Source organism: Schistocerca serialis, unplaced genomic scaffold, assembly GCF_023864345.2.
Source record: "Schistocerca serialis cubense isolate TAMUIC-IGC-003099 unplaced genomic scaffold, iqSchSeri2.2 HiC_scaffold_613, whole genome shotgun sequence".
Lineage (NCBI taxonomy): Eukaryota > Metazoa > Arthropoda > Insecta > Orthoptera > Acrididae > Schistocerca > Schistocerca serialis.
Window position 1 is genome coordinate 1 of NW_026048205.1, and position 17185 is coordinate 17185.

At 49.4% G+C, this 17185-nt stretch overlaps 17 non-coding genes across 17 annotated transcripts; 8 read left to right on the forward strand and 9 right to left on the reverse strand.

Moving 5' to 3' along the window:
- Positions 1-810: 810 nt before the first annotated feature.
- Trnal-uaa (transfer RNA leucine (anticodon UAA)) lies at positions 811-894 on the reverse strand. The gene has a single exon. It is a non-coding gene; the product is annotated as a tRNA-Leu (tRNA).
- A 690-nt stretch (positions 895-1584) lies between these two features.
- Trnag-ccc (transfer RNA glycine (anticodon CCC)) lies at positions 1585-1657 on the forward strand. Its single transcript has one exon. It is a non-coding gene; the product is annotated as a tRNA-Gly (tRNA).
- A 1121-nt stretch (positions 1658-2778) lies between these two features.
- Positions 2779-2862, reverse strand: Trnal-uaa (transfer RNA leucine (anticodon UAA)). The gene has a single exon. It is a non-coding gene; the product is annotated as a tRNA-Leu (tRNA).
- Positions 2863-3547: 685 nt separating this feature from the next.
- Positions 3548-3619, forward strand: Trnag-ccc (transfer RNA glycine (anticodon CCC)). The gene has a single exon. It is a non-coding gene; the product is annotated as a tRNA-Gly (tRNA).
- Positions 3620-4741: 1122 nt separating this feature from the next.
- On the reverse strand, positions 4742-4823 carry Trnal-uaa (transfer RNA leucine (anticodon UAA)). Its single transcript has one exon. It is a non-coding gene; the product is annotated as a tRNA-Leu (tRNA).
- A 683-nt stretch (positions 4824-5506) lies between these two features.
- Positions 5507-5578, forward strand: Trnag-ccc (transfer RNA glycine (anticodon CCC)). Its single transcript has one exon. It is a non-coding gene; the product is annotated as a tRNA-Gly (tRNA).
- Positions 5579-6695: 1117 nt separating this feature from the next.
- On the reverse strand, positions 6696-6779 carry Trnal-uaa (transfer RNA leucine (anticodon UAA)). The gene has a single exon. It is a non-coding gene; the product is annotated as a tRNA-Leu (tRNA).
- Positions 6780-7465: 686 nt separating this feature from the next.
- On the forward strand, positions 7466-7537 carry Trnag-ccc (transfer RNA glycine (anticodon CCC)). The gene has a single exon. It is a non-coding gene; the product is annotated as a tRNA-Gly (tRNA).
- A 1123-nt stretch (positions 7538-8660) lies between these two features.
- Trnal-uaa (transfer RNA leucine (anticodon UAA)) lies at positions 8661-8744 on the reverse strand. Its single transcript has one exon. It is a non-coding gene; the product is annotated as a tRNA-Leu (tRNA).
- A 686-nt stretch (positions 8745-9430) lies between these two features.
- Positions 9431-9502, forward strand: Trnag-ccc (transfer RNA glycine (anticodon CCC)). The gene has a single exon. It is a non-coding gene; the product is annotated as a tRNA-Gly (tRNA).
- A 1125-nt stretch (positions 9503-10627) lies between these two features.
- Trnal-uaa (transfer RNA leucine (anticodon UAA)) lies at positions 10628-10711 on the reverse strand. The gene has a single exon. It is a non-coding gene; the product is annotated as a tRNA-Leu (tRNA).
- Positions 10712-11397: 686 nt separating this feature from the next.
- Positions 11398-11469, forward strand: Trnag-ccc (transfer RNA glycine (anticodon CCC)). The gene has a single exon. It is a non-coding gene; the product is annotated as a tRNA-Gly (tRNA).
- A 1125-nt stretch (positions 11470-12594) lies between these two features.
- On the reverse strand, positions 12595-12678 carry Trnal-uaa (transfer RNA leucine (anticodon UAA)). Its single transcript has one exon. It is a non-coding gene; the product is annotated as a tRNA-Leu (tRNA).
- A 686-nt stretch (positions 12679-13364) lies between these two features.
- Trnag-ccc (transfer RNA glycine (anticodon CCC)) lies at positions 13365-13436 on the forward strand. The gene has a single exon. It is a non-coding gene; the product is annotated as a tRNA-Gly (tRNA).
- A 1115-nt stretch (positions 13437-14551) lies between these two features.
- Positions 14552-14635, reverse strand: Trnal-uaa (transfer RNA leucine (anticodon UAA)). Its single transcript has one exon. It is a non-coding gene; the product is annotated as a tRNA-Leu (tRNA).
- Positions 14636-15321: 686 nt separating this feature from the next.
- On the forward strand, positions 15322-15393 carry Trnag-ccc (transfer RNA glycine (anticodon CCC)). Its single transcript has one exon. It is a non-coding gene; the product is annotated as a tRNA-Gly (tRNA).
- Positions 15394-16518: 1125 nt separating this feature from the next.
- On the reverse strand, positions 16519-16602 carry Trnal-uaa (transfer RNA leucine (anticodon UAA)). The gene has a single exon. It is a non-coding gene; the product is annotated as a tRNA-Leu (tRNA).
- Positions 16603-17185: the final 583 nt, after the last annotated feature.

Sequence of the window (17185 nt, forward strand, 5' to 3'; positions counted from 1 at the left end):
CGCCCCTTAGTGTACCGAGAGGTAAGAGTGGCGCCAGCGTGCGGGACCGCATCATTATCGCTAAGCAACAGCGAAACCGAAGGAAAAATGCAAAATGAAAGAAGCGAACAGCACATCGAGTTCCCAGCCGAGCACGCATCCAAGTACTAACCACGGCCAACGAATCTTAACGCCGGTGAACATACGAGAACCGCTGCACTACGCGCGGTATGGCCGTTGGCGACAGTATCGCGCAACGTGTAAACATCTTACTTCTGTGAAGATCGCTTGTTATTTACCTGGCAGTGTCACGCTGGAGGAAGCATTGTCTTTTAGGGGGAGAAAAATGAAACGGCACTTGGTGCGGTCGAATACGTGGCCTTTGTGTTCACAGCACGACGCTCTAACTTACTCAGCTATCGAGCTACGCAATGTGGCTCGTCTGCAGTCCAATACCCGATCCACCGTCTCATCCACCTTTATTACTGCCCTGACACTCATTTAAACACATATCTGCTTTCCTTCACGTTTGCTCGCCTGATGCTTGGACCCCAAAAACCACAACACAAGGATATCGTAAATGCTGTGAGAATAACCAAGACACAGCAAGCAAAAGTCATGTTCGGCTACCGGGAATCGAATCCTGGCCTCGTGCGAAAGCCATGTCTCCTAGCAGCTTTCCATTCTTTCTGACCGCCAGACAATCAGACTTGCAAGGCAAGCACCATAGTCACTGCCGTCTCTAGTAGTATCTGTGGAACCTGTTCCGCGTAATTTACTTGTTTTCCCGCATGTATGAAATGTGGTAGTTTTGGAATATCTAAAATGCATTGTCAGATGTGGGGTTCGAACCCACGCTCCCCTTAGGAACCAGAGCTTAAATCTGGCGCCTTTAGACCGCTCGGCCAATCTGACGTGTGAGCACAAAGTCTCTACTACCGTCCTTTCAAGGAATATCTCCAGAGCCTGACGGCGAAATTAGCGTGTTTTTCTTTCCTTGTGTGAAGGAATTACGTTGGTTTTAGGAGTATTTAAAACGAGTTGTCAGATGTGAGGTTGCACCACAAACCTCCCTTTCGGGAACCACAGGCTTAAACATGGTGCCTTAAACCATTGTTTTCCGTCGCCATCTGTCTTGAGTGGAACGAGCAGAACTGTAGTTATCAATATTCACATTGACGCAGAGAAAACAAAAAACGACACAAAAGGCCGTTACCTAGCACGGCTACGCTGTGCATTTCCGCCCTCAGGGGAAGCTAATGATATGCTCCAGGCGAGCATCAAACTAACCAACTTAATATTGTGATACTTAGGCGCTTTCTACTTCTGGATTGGCACACATATGCTGCATCGTCTCTGGATCATCAGTAAGTACGTCACATTAGATATTTGTTTTATCGCCCTGCTGTAAATTAAAGGGCAGTTTTTCAACGGCTGTCAGTTCTGCTTCTAGCTTCACTACATCGCCCTAGCAGCACCTACGCACTGCGTTCAGATGTGCTCACCTCCGCCCTGGCGTTGAGCGCCTTACAGCGCCATCGCCTTCGGCCTCTGGTGGCAGGAGGGTAGCCGACACATGAGGGCGTGGGTGGGACGCAGCACAACGCGGTGGTGGTGTAACGGTCAGCATGGTTGCTTCCCAAGCAGGTTGATCCGGGTTCGATTCCCGGCCACCGCACAAAAACGTACCTTTTTCTTCTACGGGTATTCCACGTAACGAAACGCGATCTTCGAAACTGTGAACTGTCGCGTAACGAATCAGTTTTCCTTCGCCCCTCGTCTCAGTCCGTGCTGCCATGGCGCTAGTCTGCGGGTTTCGTTTCTCAGCATCGTGTGTCTCCATGTCTCGACTTTGCTCGGCTGACGCGAAAGCTGACGCTTGGAAATGGGCATATATGTAGAGGGCAGGTGCGAGAAACGACTGGAGAGATCAAAAATCGACAAACACACGACAGAATCTTTCATTTTATTGTGGCCACTGATTCGCCCCTTAGTGTACCGAGAGGTAAGAGTGCGCCAGCGTGCGGGACCGCATCATTATCGCTAAGCAACAGCGAAACCGAAGGAAAAATGCAAAATGAAAGAAGCGAACAGCACATCGAGTTCCCCAGCCGAGCACGCATCAAGTACTAACCACGGCCAACGAATCTTAACGCCGGTGAACATACGAGAACCGCTGCACTACGCGCGGTATGGCCGTTGGCGACAGTATCGCGCAACGTGTAAACATCTTACTTCTTGTGAAGATCGCTTGTTATTTACCTGGCAGTGTGGCACGCTGGAGGAAGCATTGTCTTTTAGGGGAGAAAAATGAAACGGCACTTGGTGCGGTCGGAATACGTGGCCTTTGTGTTCACAGCACGACGCTCTATCTTACTCAGCTATCGAGCTACGCAATGTGGCACGTCTGCAGTCCAATACCCGATCCACCGTCTCATCCACCTTTATTACTGCCCTGACTCTCATTTAAACACATATCTGCTTTCCTTCACGTTTGCTCGCCTGATGCTTGGACCCCAAAAACCACAACACAAAGATATCGTAAATGCTGTGAGAATAACCAAGACACAGCAAGCAAAAGTATGTTCGGCTACCGGGAATCGAATCCTGGCCTCGTGGCGAAAGCCATGTCTCCTAGCAGCTTTCCATTCTTTCTGACCGCCAGACAATCAGACTTGCAAGGCAAGCACCATAGTCACTGCCGTCTCTAGTAGTATCTGTGGGAAACCTGTTCCCCGCGTAATTTACTTGTTTTCCCGCATGTATGAAATTGGTAGTTTTGGAATATCTAAAATGCATTGTCAGATGTGGGGTTCGAACCCACGCTCCCCTTAGGGAACCAGAGCTTAAATCTGGCGCCTTAGACCGCTCGGCCAATCTGACGTGTGAGCGCAAAGTCTCTACTACCGTCCTTTCAAGGAATATCTCCAGAGCCTGACGGCGAAATTAGCGTGTTTTCTTTCCTTGTGTGAAGGAATTACGTTGGTTTTAGAGTATTTAAAACGAGTTGTCAGATGTGAGGTTGCACCACAAACCTCCCTTTCGGGAACCACAGCTTAAACATGGTGCCTTAAACCATTGTTTTCCGTCGCCATCTGTCTTGAGTGGAACGAGCAGAACTGTAGTTATCAATATTCACATTGACGCAGAGAAAACAAAAAACGACACAAAAGGCCGTTACTAGCAACGGCTACGCTGTGCATTTCGCCCTCAGGGGGAAGCTAATGATATGCTCCAGGCGAGCATCAAACTAACCAACTTAATATTGTGATACTTAGGCGCTTTCTACTTCTGGATTGGCACACATATGCTGCATCGTCTCTGGATCATCAGTAAGTACGTCACATTAGATATTTGTTTTATCGCCCTGCTGTAAATTAAAGGGCAGTTTTTCAACGGCTGTCAGTTCTGCTTCTAGCTTCACTACATCGCCCTAGCAGCACCTACGCACTGCGTTCAGATGTGCTCACCTCCGCCCTGGCGTTGAGCGCCTACAGCGCCATCGCCTTCGGCCTCTGGTGCAGGAGGGTAGCCGACACATGAGGGCGTGGGTGGGACGCAGCACAACGCGGTGGTGGTGTAACGGTCAGCATGGTTGCTTCCCAAGCAGTTGATCCGGGTTCGATTCCCGGCCACCGCACAAAACGTACCTTTTTCTTCTACGGGTATTCCACGTAACGAAACGCGATCTTCGAAACTGTGAACTGTCGCGGTACGAATAGTTTTCCTTCGCCCCTCGTCTCAGTCCGTGCTGCCATGGCGCTAGTCTGCGGGTTTCGTTTCTCAGCATCGTGTGTCTCCATGTGTCGACTTGTCTCGACTTTGCTCGGCTGACGCGAAAGCTGACGCTTGGAAATGGGCATATATGTAGAGGGCAGGTGCGAGAAACGACTGGGAGAGATCAAAAATCGACAAACACACGACAGAATCTTTCATTTTATTGTGGCCACAGATTCGCCCTTAGTGTACCGAGAGGTAAGAGTGGCGCCAGCGTGCGGGACCGCATCATTATCGCTAAGCAACAGCGAAACCGAAGGAAAAATGCAAAATGAAAGAAGCGAACAGCACATCGAGTTCCAGCCGAGCACCGCATCCAAGTACTAACCACGCCAACGAATCTTAACGCCGGTGAACATACGAGAACCGCTGCACTACGCGCGGTATGGCCGTTGGCGACAGTATCGCGCAACGTGTAAACATCTTACTTCTTGTGAAGATCGCTTGTTATTTACCTGGCAGTGTCACGCTGGAGGAAGCATTGTCTTTTAGGGGAGAAAAATGAAACGGCACTTGGTGCGGTCGAATACCGTGGCCTTTGTGTTCACAGCACGACGCTCTAACTTACTCAGCTATCGAGCTACGCAATGTGGCACGTCTGCAGTCCAATACCCGATCCACCGTCTCATCCACCTTTATTACTGCCCTGACACTCAATTTAAACACATATCTGCTTTCCTTCACGTTTGCTCGCCTGATGCTTGGACCCCAAAAACCACAACACAAAGATATCGTAAATGCTGTGAGAATAACCAAGACACAGCAAGCAAAAGTATGTTCGGCTACCGGAATCGAATCCTGGCCTCGTGCGAAAGCCATGTCTCCTAGCAGCTTTCCATTCTTTCTGACCGCCAGACAATCAGACTTGCAAGGCAAGCACCATAGTCACTGCGTCTCTAGTAGTATCTGTGGAACCTGTTCCCGCGTAATTTACTTGTTTTCCCGCATGTATGAAATTGGTAGTTTTGGAATATCTAAAATGCATTGTCAGATGTGGGGTTCGAACCCACGCTCCCCTAGGGAACCAGAGCTTAAATCTGGCGCCTTAGACCGCTCGCCAATCTGACGTGTGAGCACAAAGTCCTACTACCGTCCTTTCAAGGAATATCTCCAGAGCCTGACGGCGAAATTAGCGTGTTTTCTTTCTTGTGTGAAGGAATTACGTTGGTTTTAGAGTATTTAAAACGAGTTGTCAGATGTGAGGTTGCACACAAACCTCCCTTTCGGGAACCACAGCTTAAACATGGTGCCTTAAACCATTGTTTTCCGTCGCCATCTGTCTTGAGTGGAACGAGCAGAACTGTAGTTATCAATATTCACATTGACGCAGAGAAAACAAAAAACGACACAAAAGGCCGTTACCTAGCAACGGCTACGCTGTGCATTTCGCCCTCAGGGAAGCTAATGATATGCTCCAGGCGAGCATCAAACTAACCAACTTAATATTGTGATACTTAGGCGCTTTCTACTTCTGGATTGGCACACATATGCTGCATCGTCTCTGGATCATCAGTAAGTACGTCACATTAGATATTTGTTTTATCCCCCCTGCTGTAAATTAAAGGGCAGTTTTTCAACGGCTGTCAGTTCTGCTTCTAGCTTCACTACATCGCCCTAGCAGCACCTACGCACTGCGTTCAGATGTGCTCACCTCCGCCCTGGCGTTGAGCGCCTACAGCGCCATCGCCTTCGGCCTCTGGTGGCAGGAGGGTAGCCGACACATGAGGGCGTGGGTGGGACGCAGCACAACGCGGTGGTGGTGTAACGGTCAGCATGGTTGCTTCCCAAGCAGTTGATCCGGGTTCGATTCCCGGCCACCGCACAAAAACGTACCTTTTTCTTCTACGGGTATTCCACGTAACGAAACGCGATCTTCGAAACTGTGAACTGTCGCGGTACGAATAGTTTTCCTTCGCCCCTCGTCTCAGTCCGTGCTGCCATGGCGCTAGTCCTGCGGGTTTCGTTTCTCAGCATCGTGTGTCTCCATGTCTCGACTTTGCTCGGCTGACGCGAAAGCTGACGCTTGGAAATGGGCATATATGTAGAGGGCAGGTGCGAGAAACGACTGGGAGAGATCAAAAATCGACAAACACACGACAGAATCTTTCATTTTATTGTGGCCACAGATTCGCCCCTTAGTGTACCGAGAGGTAAGAGTGGCGCCAGCGTGCGGGACCGCATCATTATCGCTAAGCAACAGCGAAACCGAAGGAAAAATGCAAAATGAAAGAAGCGAACAGCACATCGAGTTCCCAGCCGAGCACGCATCCAAGTACTAACCACGGCCAACGAATCTTAACGCCGGTGAACATACGAGAACCGCTGCACTACGCGCGGTATGGCCGTTGGCGACAGTATCGCGCAACGTGTAAACATCTTACTTCTTGTGAAGATCGCTTGTTATTTACCTGGCAGTGTCACGCTGGAGGAAGCATTGTCTTTTAGGGGAGAAAAATGAAACGGCACTTGGTGCGGTCGAATACGTGGCCTTTGTGTTCACAGCACGACGCTCTAACTTACTCAGCTATCGAGCTACGCAATGTGGCACGTCTGCAGTCCAATACCCGATCCACCGGTCTCATCCACCTTTATTACTGCCCTGACTCTCATTTAAACACATATCTGCTTTCCTTCACGTTTGCTCGCCTGATGCTTGGACCCCAAAAACCACAACACAAAGATATCGTAAATGCTGTGAGAATAACCAAGACACAGCAAGCAAAAGTATGTTCGGCTACCGGAATCGAATCCTGGCCTCGTGGCGAAAGCCATGTCTCCTAGCAGCTTTCCATTCTTTCTGACCGCCAGACAATCAGACTTGCAAGGCAAGCACCATAGTCACTGCCGTCTCTAGTAGTATCTGTGGAACCTGTTCCCGCGTAATTTACTTGTTTTCCCGCATGTATGAAATTGGTAGTTTTGGAATATCTAAAATGCATTGTCAGATGTGGGGTTCGAACCCACGCTCCCCTTAGGGAACCAGAGCTTAAATCTGGCGCCTTAGACCGCTCGGCCAATCTGACGTGTGAGCGCAAAGTCTCTACTACCGTCCTTTCAAGGAATATCTCCAGAGCCTGACGGCGAAATTAGCGTGTTTTCTTTCCTTGTGTGAAGGAATTACGTTGGTTTTAGAGTATTTAAAACGAGTTGTCAGATGTGAGGTTGCACCACAAACCTCCCTTTCGGGAACCACAGCTTAAACATGGTGCCTTAAACCATTGTTTTCCGTCGCCATCTGTCTTGAGTGGAACGAGCAGAACTGTAGTTATCAATATTCACATTGACGCAGAGAAAACAAAAAACGACACAAAAGGCCGTTACCTAGCAACGGCTACGCTGTGCATTTCGCCCTCAGGGGAAGCTAATGATATGCTCCAGGCGAGCATCAAACTAACCAACTTAATATTGTGATACTTAGGCGCTTTCTACTTCTGGATTGGCACACATATGCTGCATCGTCTCTGGATCATCAGTAAGTACGTCACATTAGATATTTGTTTTATCGCCCTGCTGTAAATTAAAGGGCAGTTTTTCAACGGCTGTCAGTTCTGCTTCTAGCTTCACTACATCGCCCTAGCAGCACCTACGCACTGCGTTCAGATGTGCTCACCTCCGCCCTGGCGTTGAGCGCCTACAGCGCCATCGCCTTCGGCCTCTGGTGGCAGGAGGGTAGCCGACACATGAGGGCGTGGGTGGGACGCAGCACAACGCGGTGGTGGTGTAACGGTCAGCATGGTTGCTTCCCAAGCAGTTGATCCGGGTTCGATTCCCGGCCACCGCACAAAACGTACCTTTTTCTTCTACGGGTATTCCACGTAACGAAACGCGATCTTCGAAACTGTGAACTGTCGCGGTACGAATAGTTTTCCTTCGCCCCTCGTCTCAGTCCGTGCTGCCATGGCGCTAGTCTGCGGGTTTCGTTCTCAGCATCGTGTGTCTCCATGTGTCGACTTGTCTCGACTTTGCTCGGCTGACGCGAAAGCTGACGCTTGGAAATGGGCATATATGTAGAGGGCAGGTGCGAGAAACGACTGGGAGAGATCAAAATCGACAAACACACGACAGAATCTTTCATTTTATTGTGGCCACAGATTCGCCCCTTAGTGTACCGAGAGGTAAGAGTGGCGCCAGCGTGCGGGACCGCATCATTATCGCTAAGCAACAGCGAAACCGAAGGAAAAATGCAAAATGAAAGAAGCGAACAGCACATCGAGTTCCCAGCCGAGCACGCATCCAAGTACTAACCACGGCCAACGAATCTTAACGCCGGTGAACATACGAGAACCGCTGCACTACGCGCGGTATGGCCGTTGGCGACAGTATCGCGCAACGTGTAAACATCTTACTTCTTGTGAAGATCGCTTGTTATTTACCTGGCAGTGTCACGCTGGAGGAAGCATTGTCTTTTAGGGGAGAAAAATGAAACGGCACTTGGTGCGGTCGAATACGTGGCCTTTGTGTTCACAGCACGACGCTCTAACTTACTCAGCTATCGAGCTACGCAATGTGGCACGTCTGCAGTCCAATACCCGATCCACCGTCTCATCCACCTTTATTACTGCCCTGACACTCATTTAAACACATATCTGCTTTCCTTCACGTTTGCTCGCCTGATGCTTGGACCCCAAAAACCACAACACAAAGATATCGTAAATGCTGTGAGAATAACCAAGACACAGCAAGCAAAAGTATGTTCGGCTACCGGGAATCGAATCCTGGCCTCGTGGCGAAAGCCATGTCTCCTAGCAGCTTTCCATTCTTTCTGACCGCCAGACAATCAGACTTGCAAGGCAAGCACCATAGTCACTGCCGTCTCTAGTAGTATCTGTGGAACCTGTTCCCGCGTAATTTACTTGTTTTCCCGCATGTATGAAATTGGTAGTTTTGGAATATCTAAAATGCATTGTCAGATGTGGGGTTCGAACCCACGCTCCCCTTAGGGAACCAGAGCTTAAATCTGGCGCCTTAGACCGCTCGGCCAATCTGACGTGTGAGCACAAAGTCTCTACTACCGTCCTTTCAAGGAATATCTCCAGAGCCTGACGGCGAAATTAGCGTGTTTTCTTTCCTTGTGTGAAGGAATTACGTTGGTTTTAGAGTATTTAAAACGAGTTGTCAGATGTGAGGTTGCACCACAAACCTCCCTTTCGGGAACCACAGCTTAAACATGGTGCCTTAAACCATTGTTTTCCGTCGCCATCTGTCTTGAGTGGAACGAGCAGAACTGTAGTTATCAATATTCACATTGACGCAGAGAAAACAAAAAACGACACAAAAGGCCGTTACCTAGCAACGGCTACGCTGTGCATTTCGCCCTCAGGGGAAGCTAATGATATGCTCCAGGCGAGCATCAAACTAACCAACTTAATATTGTGATACTTAGGCGCTTTCTACTTCTGGATTGGCACACATATGCTGCATCGTCTCTGGATCATCAGTAAGTACGTCACATTAGATATTTGTTTTATCGCCCTGCTGTAAATTAAAGGGCAGTTTTTCAACGGCTGTCAGTTCTGCTTCTAGCTTCACTACATCGCCCTAGCAGCACCTACGCACTGCGTTCAGATGTGCTCACCTCCGCCCTGGCGTTGAGCGCCTACAGCGCCATCGCCTTCGGCCTCTGGTGGCAGGAGGGTAGCCGACACATGAGGGCGTGGGTGGGACGCAGCACAACGCGGTGGTGGTGTAACGGTCAGCATGGTTGCTTCCCAAGCAGTTGATCCGGGTTCGATTCCCGGCCACCGCACAAAACGTACCTTTTTCTTCTACGGGTATTCCACGTAACGAAACGCGATCTTCGAAACTGTGAACTGTCGCGGTACGAATAGTTTTCCTTCGCCCCTCGTCTCAGTCCGTGCTGCCATGGCGCTAGTCTGCGGGTTTCGTTTCTCAGCATCGTGTGTCTCCATGTGTCGACTTGTCTCGACTTTGCTCGGCTGACGCGAAAGCTGACGCTTGGAAATGGGCATATATGTAGAGGGCAGGTGCGAGAAACGACTGGGAGAGATCAAAAATCGACAAACACACGACAGAATCTTTCATTTTATTGTGGCCACAGATTCGCCCCTTAGTGTACCGAGAGGTAAGAGTGGCGCCAGCGTGCGGGACCGCATCATTATCGCTAAGCAACAGCGAAACCGAAGGAAAAATGCAAAATGAAAGAAGCGAACAGCACATCGAGTTCCCAGCCGAGCACGCATCCAAGTACTAACCACGGCCAACGAATCTTAACGCCGGTGAACATACGAGAACCGCTGCACTACGCGCGGTATGGCCGTTGGCGACAGTATCGCGCAACGTGTAAACATCTTACTTCTTGTGAAGATCGCTTGTTATTTACCTGGCAGTGTCACGCTGGAGGAAGCATTGTCTTTTAGGGGAGAAAAATGAAACGGCACTTGGTGCGGTCGAATACGTGGCCTTTGTGTTCACAGCACGACGCTCTAACTTACTCAGCTATCGAGCTACGCAATGTGGCACGTCTGCAGTCCAATACCCGATCCACCGTCTCATCCACCTTTATTACTGCCCTGACACTCATTTAAACACATATCTGCTTTCCTTCACGTTTGCTCGCCTGATGCTTGGACCCCAAAAACCACAACACAAAGATATCGTAAATGCTGTGAGAATAACCAAGACACAGCAAGCAAAAGTATGTTCGGCTACCGGGAATCGAATCCTGGCCTCGTGGCGAAAGCCATGTCTCCTAGCAGCTTTCCATTCTTTCTGACCGCCAGACAATCAGACTTGCAAGGCAAGCACCATAGTCACTGCCGTCTCTAGTAGTATCTGTGGAACCTGTTCCCGCGTAATTTACTTGTTTTCCCGCATGTATGAAATTGGTAGTTTTGGAATATCTAAAATGCATTGTCAGATGTGGGGTTCGAACCCACGCTCCCCTTAGGGAACCAGAGCTTAAATCTGGCGCCTTAGACCGCTCGGCCAATCTGACGTGTGAGCACAAAGTCTCTACTACCGTCCTTTCAAGGAATATCTCCAGAGCCTGACGGCGAAATTAGCGTGTTTTCTTTCCTTGTGTGAAGGAATTACGTTGGTTTTAGAGTATTTAAAACGAGTTGTCAGATGTGAGGTTGCACCACAAACCTCCCTTTCGGGAACCACAGCTTAAACATGGTGCCTTAAACCATTGTTTTCCGTCGCCATCTGTCTTGAGTGGAACGAGCAGAACTGTAGTTATCAATATTCACATTGACGCAGAGAAAACAAAAAACGACACAAAAGGCCGTTACCTAGCAACGGCTACGCTGTGCATTTCGCCCTCAGGGGAAGCTAATGATATGCTCCAGGCGAGCATCAAACTAACCAACTTAATATTGTGATACTTAGGCGCTTTCTACTTCTGGATTGGCACACATATGCTGCATCGTCTCTGGATCATCAGTAAGTACGTCACATTAGATATTTGTTTTATCGCCCTGCTGTAAATTAAAGGGCAGTTTTTCAACGGCTGTCAGTTCTGCTTCTAGCTTCACTACATCGCCCTAGCAGCACCTACGCACTGCGTTCAGATGTGCTCACCTCCGCCCTGGCGTTGAGCGCCTACAGCGCCATCGCCTTCGGCCTCTGGTGGCAGGAGGGTAGCCGACACATGAGGGCGTGGGTGGGACGCAGCACAACGCGGTGGTGGTGTAACGGTCAGCATGGTTGCTTCCCAAGCAGTTGATCCGGGTTCGATTCCCGGCCACCGCACAAAACGTACCTTTTTCTTCTACGGGTATTCCACGTAACGAAACGCGATCTTCGAAACTGTGAACTGTCGCGGTACGAATAGTTTTCCTTCGCCCCTCGTCTCAGTCCGTGCTGCCATGGCGCTAGTCTGCGGGTTTCGTTTCTCAGCATCGTGTGTCTCCATGTGTCGACTTGTCTCGACTTTGCTCGGCTGACGCGAAAGCTGACGCTTGGAAATGGGCATATATGTAGAGGGCAGGTGCGAGAAACGACTGGGAGAGATCAAAAATCGACAAACACACGACAGAATCTTTCATTTTATTGTGGCCACAGATTCGCCCCTTAGTGTACCGAGAGGTAAGAGTGGCGCCAGCGTGCGGGACCGCATCATTATCGCTAAGCAACAGCGAAACCGAAGGAAAAATGCAAAATGAAAGAAGCGAACAGCACATCGAGTTCCCAGCCGAGCACGCATCCAAGTACTAACCACGGCCAACGAATCTTAACGCCGGTGAACATACGAGAACCGCTGCACTACGCGCGGTATGGCCGTTGGCGACAGTATCGCGCAACGTGTAAACATCTTACTTCTTGTGAAGATCGCTTGTTATTTACCTGGCAGTGTCACGCTGGAGGAAGCATTGTCTTTTAGGGGAGAAAAATGAAACGGCACTTGGTGCGGTCGAATACGTGGCCTTTGTGTTCACAGCACGACGCTCTAACTTACTCAGCTATCGAGCTACGCAATGTGGCACGTCTGCAGTCCAATACCCGATCCACCGTCTCATCCACCTTTATTACTGCCCTGACACTCATTTAAACACATATCTGCTTTCCTTCACGTTTGCTCGCCTGATGCTTGGACCCCAAAAACCACAACACAAAGATATCGTAAATGCTGTGAGAATAACCAAGACACAGCAAGCAAAAGTATGTTCGGCTACCGGGAATCGAATCCTGGCCTCGTGGCGAAAGCCATGTCTCCTAGCAGCTTTCCATTCTTTCTGACCGCCAGACAATCAGACTTGCAAGGCAAGCACCATAGTCACTGCCGTCTCTAGTAGTATCTGTGGAACCTGTTCCCGCGTAATTTACTTGTTTTCCCGCATGTATGAAATTGGTAGTTTTGGAATATCTAAAATGCATTGTCAGATGTGGGGTTCGAACCCACGCTCCCCTTAGGGAACCAGAGCTTAAATCTGGCGCCTTAGACCGCTCGGCCAATCTGACGTGTGAGCACAAAGTCTCTACTACCGTCCTTTCAAGGAATATCTCCAGAGCCTGACGGCGAAATTAGCGTGTTTTCTTTCCTTGTGTGAAGGAATTACGTTGGTTTTAGAGTATTTAAAACGAGTTGTCAGATGTGAGGTTGCACCACAAACCTCCCTTTCGGGAACCACAGCTTAAACATGGTGCCTTAAACCATTGTTTTCCGTCGCCATCTGTCTTGAGTGGAACGAGCAGAACTGTAGTTATCAATATTCACATTGACGCAGAGAAAACAAAAAACGACACAAAAGGCCGTTACCTAGCAACGGCTACGCTGTGCATTTCGCCCTCAGGGGAAGCTAATGATATGCTCCAGGCGAGCATCAAACTAACCAACTTAATATTGTGATACTTAGGCGCTTTCTACTTCTGGATTGGCACACATATGCTGCATCGTCTCTGGATCATCAGTAAGTACGTCACATTAGATATTTGTTTTATCGCCCTGCTGTAAATTAAAGGGCAGTTTTTCAACGGCTGTCAGTTCTGCTTCTAGCTTCACTACATCGCCCTAGCAGCACCTACGCACTGCGTTCAGATGTGCTCACCTCCGCCCTGGCGTTGAGCGCCTACAGCGCCATCGCCTTCGGCCTCTGGTGGCAGGAGGGTAGCCGACACATGAGGGCGTGGGTGGGACGCAGCACAACGCGGTGGTGGTGTAACGGTCAGCATGGTTGCTTCCCAAGCAGTTGATCCGGGTTCGATTCCCGGCCACCGCACAAAACGTACCTTTTTCTTCTACGGGTATTCCACGTAACGAAACGCGATCTTCGAAACTGTGAACTGTCGCGGTACGAATAGTTTTCCTTCGCCCCTCGTCTCAGTCCGTGCTGCCATGGCGCTAGTCTGCGGGTTTCGTTTCTCAGCATCGTGTGTCTCCATGTCTCGACTTTGCTCGGCTGACGCGAAAGCTGACGCTTGGAAATGGGCATATATGTAGAGGGCAGGTGCGAGAAACGACTGGGAGAGATCAAAAATCGACAAACACACGACAGAATCTTTCATTTTATTGTGGCCACAGATTCGCCCCTTAGTGTACCGAGAGGTAAGAGTGGCGCCAGCGTGCGGGACCGCATCATTATCGCTAAGCAACAGCGAAACCGAAGGAAAAATGCAAAATGAAAGAAGCGAACAGCACATCGAGTTCCCAGCCGAGCACGCATCCAAGTACTAACCACGGCCAACGAATCTTAACGCCGGTGAACATACGAGAACCGCTGCACTACGCGCGGTATGGCCGTTGGCGACAGTATCGCGCAACGTGTAAACATCTTACTTCTTGTGAAGATCGCTTGTTATTTACCTGGCAGTGTCACGCTGGAGGAAGCATTGTCTTTTAGGGGAGAAAAATGAAACGGCACTTGGTGCGGTCGAATACGTGGCCTTTGTGTTCACAGCACGACGCTCTAACTTACTCAGCTATCGAGCTACGCAATGTGGCACGTCTGCAGTCCAATACCCGATCCACCGTCTCATCCACCTTTATTACTGCCCTGACTCTCATTTAAACACATATCTGCTTTCCTTCACGTTTGCTCGCCTGATGCTTGGACCCCAAAAACCACAACACAAAGATATCGTAAATGCTGTGAGAATAACCAAGACACAGCAAGCAAAAGTATGTTCGGCTACCGGGAATCGAATCCTGGCCTCGTGGCGAAAGCCATGTCTCCTAGCAGCTTTCCATTCTTTCTGACCGCCAGACAATCAGACTTGCAAGGCAAGCACCATAGTCACTGCCGTCTCTAGTAGTATCTGTGGAACCTGTTCCCGCGTAATTTACTTGTTTTCCCGCATGTATGAAATTGGTAGTTTTGGAATATCTAAAATGCATTGTCAGATGTGGGGTTCGAACCCACGCTCCCCTTAGGGAACCAGAGCTTAAATCTGGCGCCTTAGACCGCTCGGCCAATCTGACGTGTGAGCGCAAAGTCTCTACTACCGTCCTTTCAAGGAATATCTCCAGAGCCTGACGGCGAAATTAGCGTGTTTTCTTTCCTTGTGTGAAGGAATTACGTTGGTTTTAGAGTATTTAAAACGAGTTGTCAGATGTGAGGTTGCACCACAAACCTCCCTTTCGGGAACCACAGCTTAAACATGGTGCCTTAAACCATTGTTTTCCGTCGCCATCTGTCTTGAGTGGAACGAGCAGAACTGTAGTTATCAATATTCACATTGACGCAGAGAAAACAAAAAACGACACAAAAGGCCGTTACCTAGCAACGGCTACGCTGTGCATTTCGCCCTCAGGGGAAGCTAATGATATGCTCCAGGCGAGCATCAAACTAACCAACTTAATATTGTGATACTTAGGCGCTTTCTACTTCTGGATTGGCACACATATGCTGCATCGTCTCTGGATCATCAGTAAGTACGTCACATTAGATATTTGTTTTATCGCCCTGCTGTAAATTAAAGGGCAGTTTTTCAACGGCTGTCAGTTCTGCTTCTAGCTTCACTACATCGCCCTAGCAGCACCTACGCACTGCGTTCAGATGTGCTCACCTCCGCCCTGGCGTTGAGCGCCTACAGCGCCATCGCCTTCGGCCTATGGTGGCAGGAGGGTAGCCGACACATGAGGGCGTGGGTGGGACGCAGCACAACGCGGTGGTGGTGTAACGGTCAGCATGGTTGCTTCCCAAGCAGTTGATCCGGGTTCGATTCCCGGCCACCGCACAAAACGTACCTTTTTCTTCTACGGGTATTCCACGTAACGAAACGCGATCTTCGAAACTGTGAACTGTCGCGGTACGAATAGTTTTCCTTCGCCCCTCGTCTCAGTCCGTGCTGCCATGGCGCTAGTCTGCGGGTTTCGTTTCTCAGCATCGTGTGTCTCCATGTGTCGACTTGTCTCGACTTTGCTCGGCTGACGCGAAAGCTGACGCTTGGAAATGGGCATATATGTAGAGGGCAGGTGCGAGAAACGACTGGGAGAGATCAAAAATCGACAAACACACGACAGAATCTTTCATTTTATTGTGGCCACAGATTCGCCCCTTAGTGTACCGAGAGGTAAGAGTGGCGCCAGCGTGCGGGACCGCATCATTATCGCTAAGCAACAGCGAAACCGAAGGAAAAATGCAAAATGAAAGAAGCGAACAGCACATCGAGTTCCCAGCCGAGCACGCATCCAAGTACTAACCACGGCCAACGAATCTTAACGCCGGTGAACATACGAGAACCGCTGCACTACGCGCGGTATGGCCGTTGGCGACAGTATCGCGCAACGTGTAAACATCTTACTTCTTGTGAAGATCGCTTGTTATTTACCTGGCAGTGTCACGCTGGAGGAAGCATTGTCTTTTAGGGGAGAAAAATGAAACGGCACTTGGTGCGGTCGAATACGTGGCCTTTGTGTTCACAGCACGACGCTCTAACTTACTCAGCTATCGAGCTACGCAATGTGGCACGTCTGCAGTCCAATACCCGATCCACCGTCTCATCCACCTTTATTACTGCCCTGACACTCATTTAAACACATATCTGCTTTCCTTCACGTTTGCTCGCCTGATGCTTGGACCCCAAAAACCACAACACAAAGATATCGTAAATGCTGTGAGAATAACCAAGACACAGCAAGCAAAAGTATGTTCGGCTACCGGGAATCGAATCCTGGCCTCGTGGCGAAAGCCATGTCTCCTAGCAGCTTTCCATTCTTTCTGACCGCCAGACAATCAGACTTGCAAGGCAAGCACCATAGTCACTGCCGTCTCTAGTAGTATCTGTGGAACCTGTTCCCGCGTAATTTACTTGTTTTCCCGCATGTATGAAATTGGTAGTTTTGGAATATCTAAAATGCATTGTCAGATGTGGGGTTCGAACCCACGCTCCCCTTAGGGAACCAGAGCTTAAATCTGGCGCCTTAGACCGCTCGGCCAATCTGACGTGTGAGCACAAAGTCTCTACTACCGTCCTTTCAAGGAATATCTCCAGAGCCTGACGGCGAAATTAGCGTGTTTTCTTTCCTTGTGTGAAGGAATTACGTTGGTTTTAGAGTATTTAAAACGAGTTGTCAGATGTGAGGTTGCACCACAAACCTCCCTTTCGGGAACCACAGCTTAAACATGGTGCCTTAAACCATTGTTTTCCGTCGCCATCTGTCTTGAGTGGAACGAGCAGAACTGTAGTTATCAATATTCACATTGACGCAGAGAAAACAAAAAACGACACAAAAGGCCGTTACCTAGCAACGGCTACGCTGTGCATTTCGCCCTCAGGGGAAGCTAATGATATGCTCCAGGCGAGCATCAAACTAACCAACTTAATATTGTGATACTTAGGCGCTTTCTACTTCTGGATTGGCACACATATGCTGCATCGTCTCTGGATCATCAGTAAGTACGTCACATTAGATATTTGTTTTATCGCCCTGCTGTAAATTAAAGGGCAGTTTTTCAACGGCTGTCAGTTCTGCTTCTAGCTTCACTACATCGCCCTAGCAGCACCTACGCACTGCGTTCAGATGTGC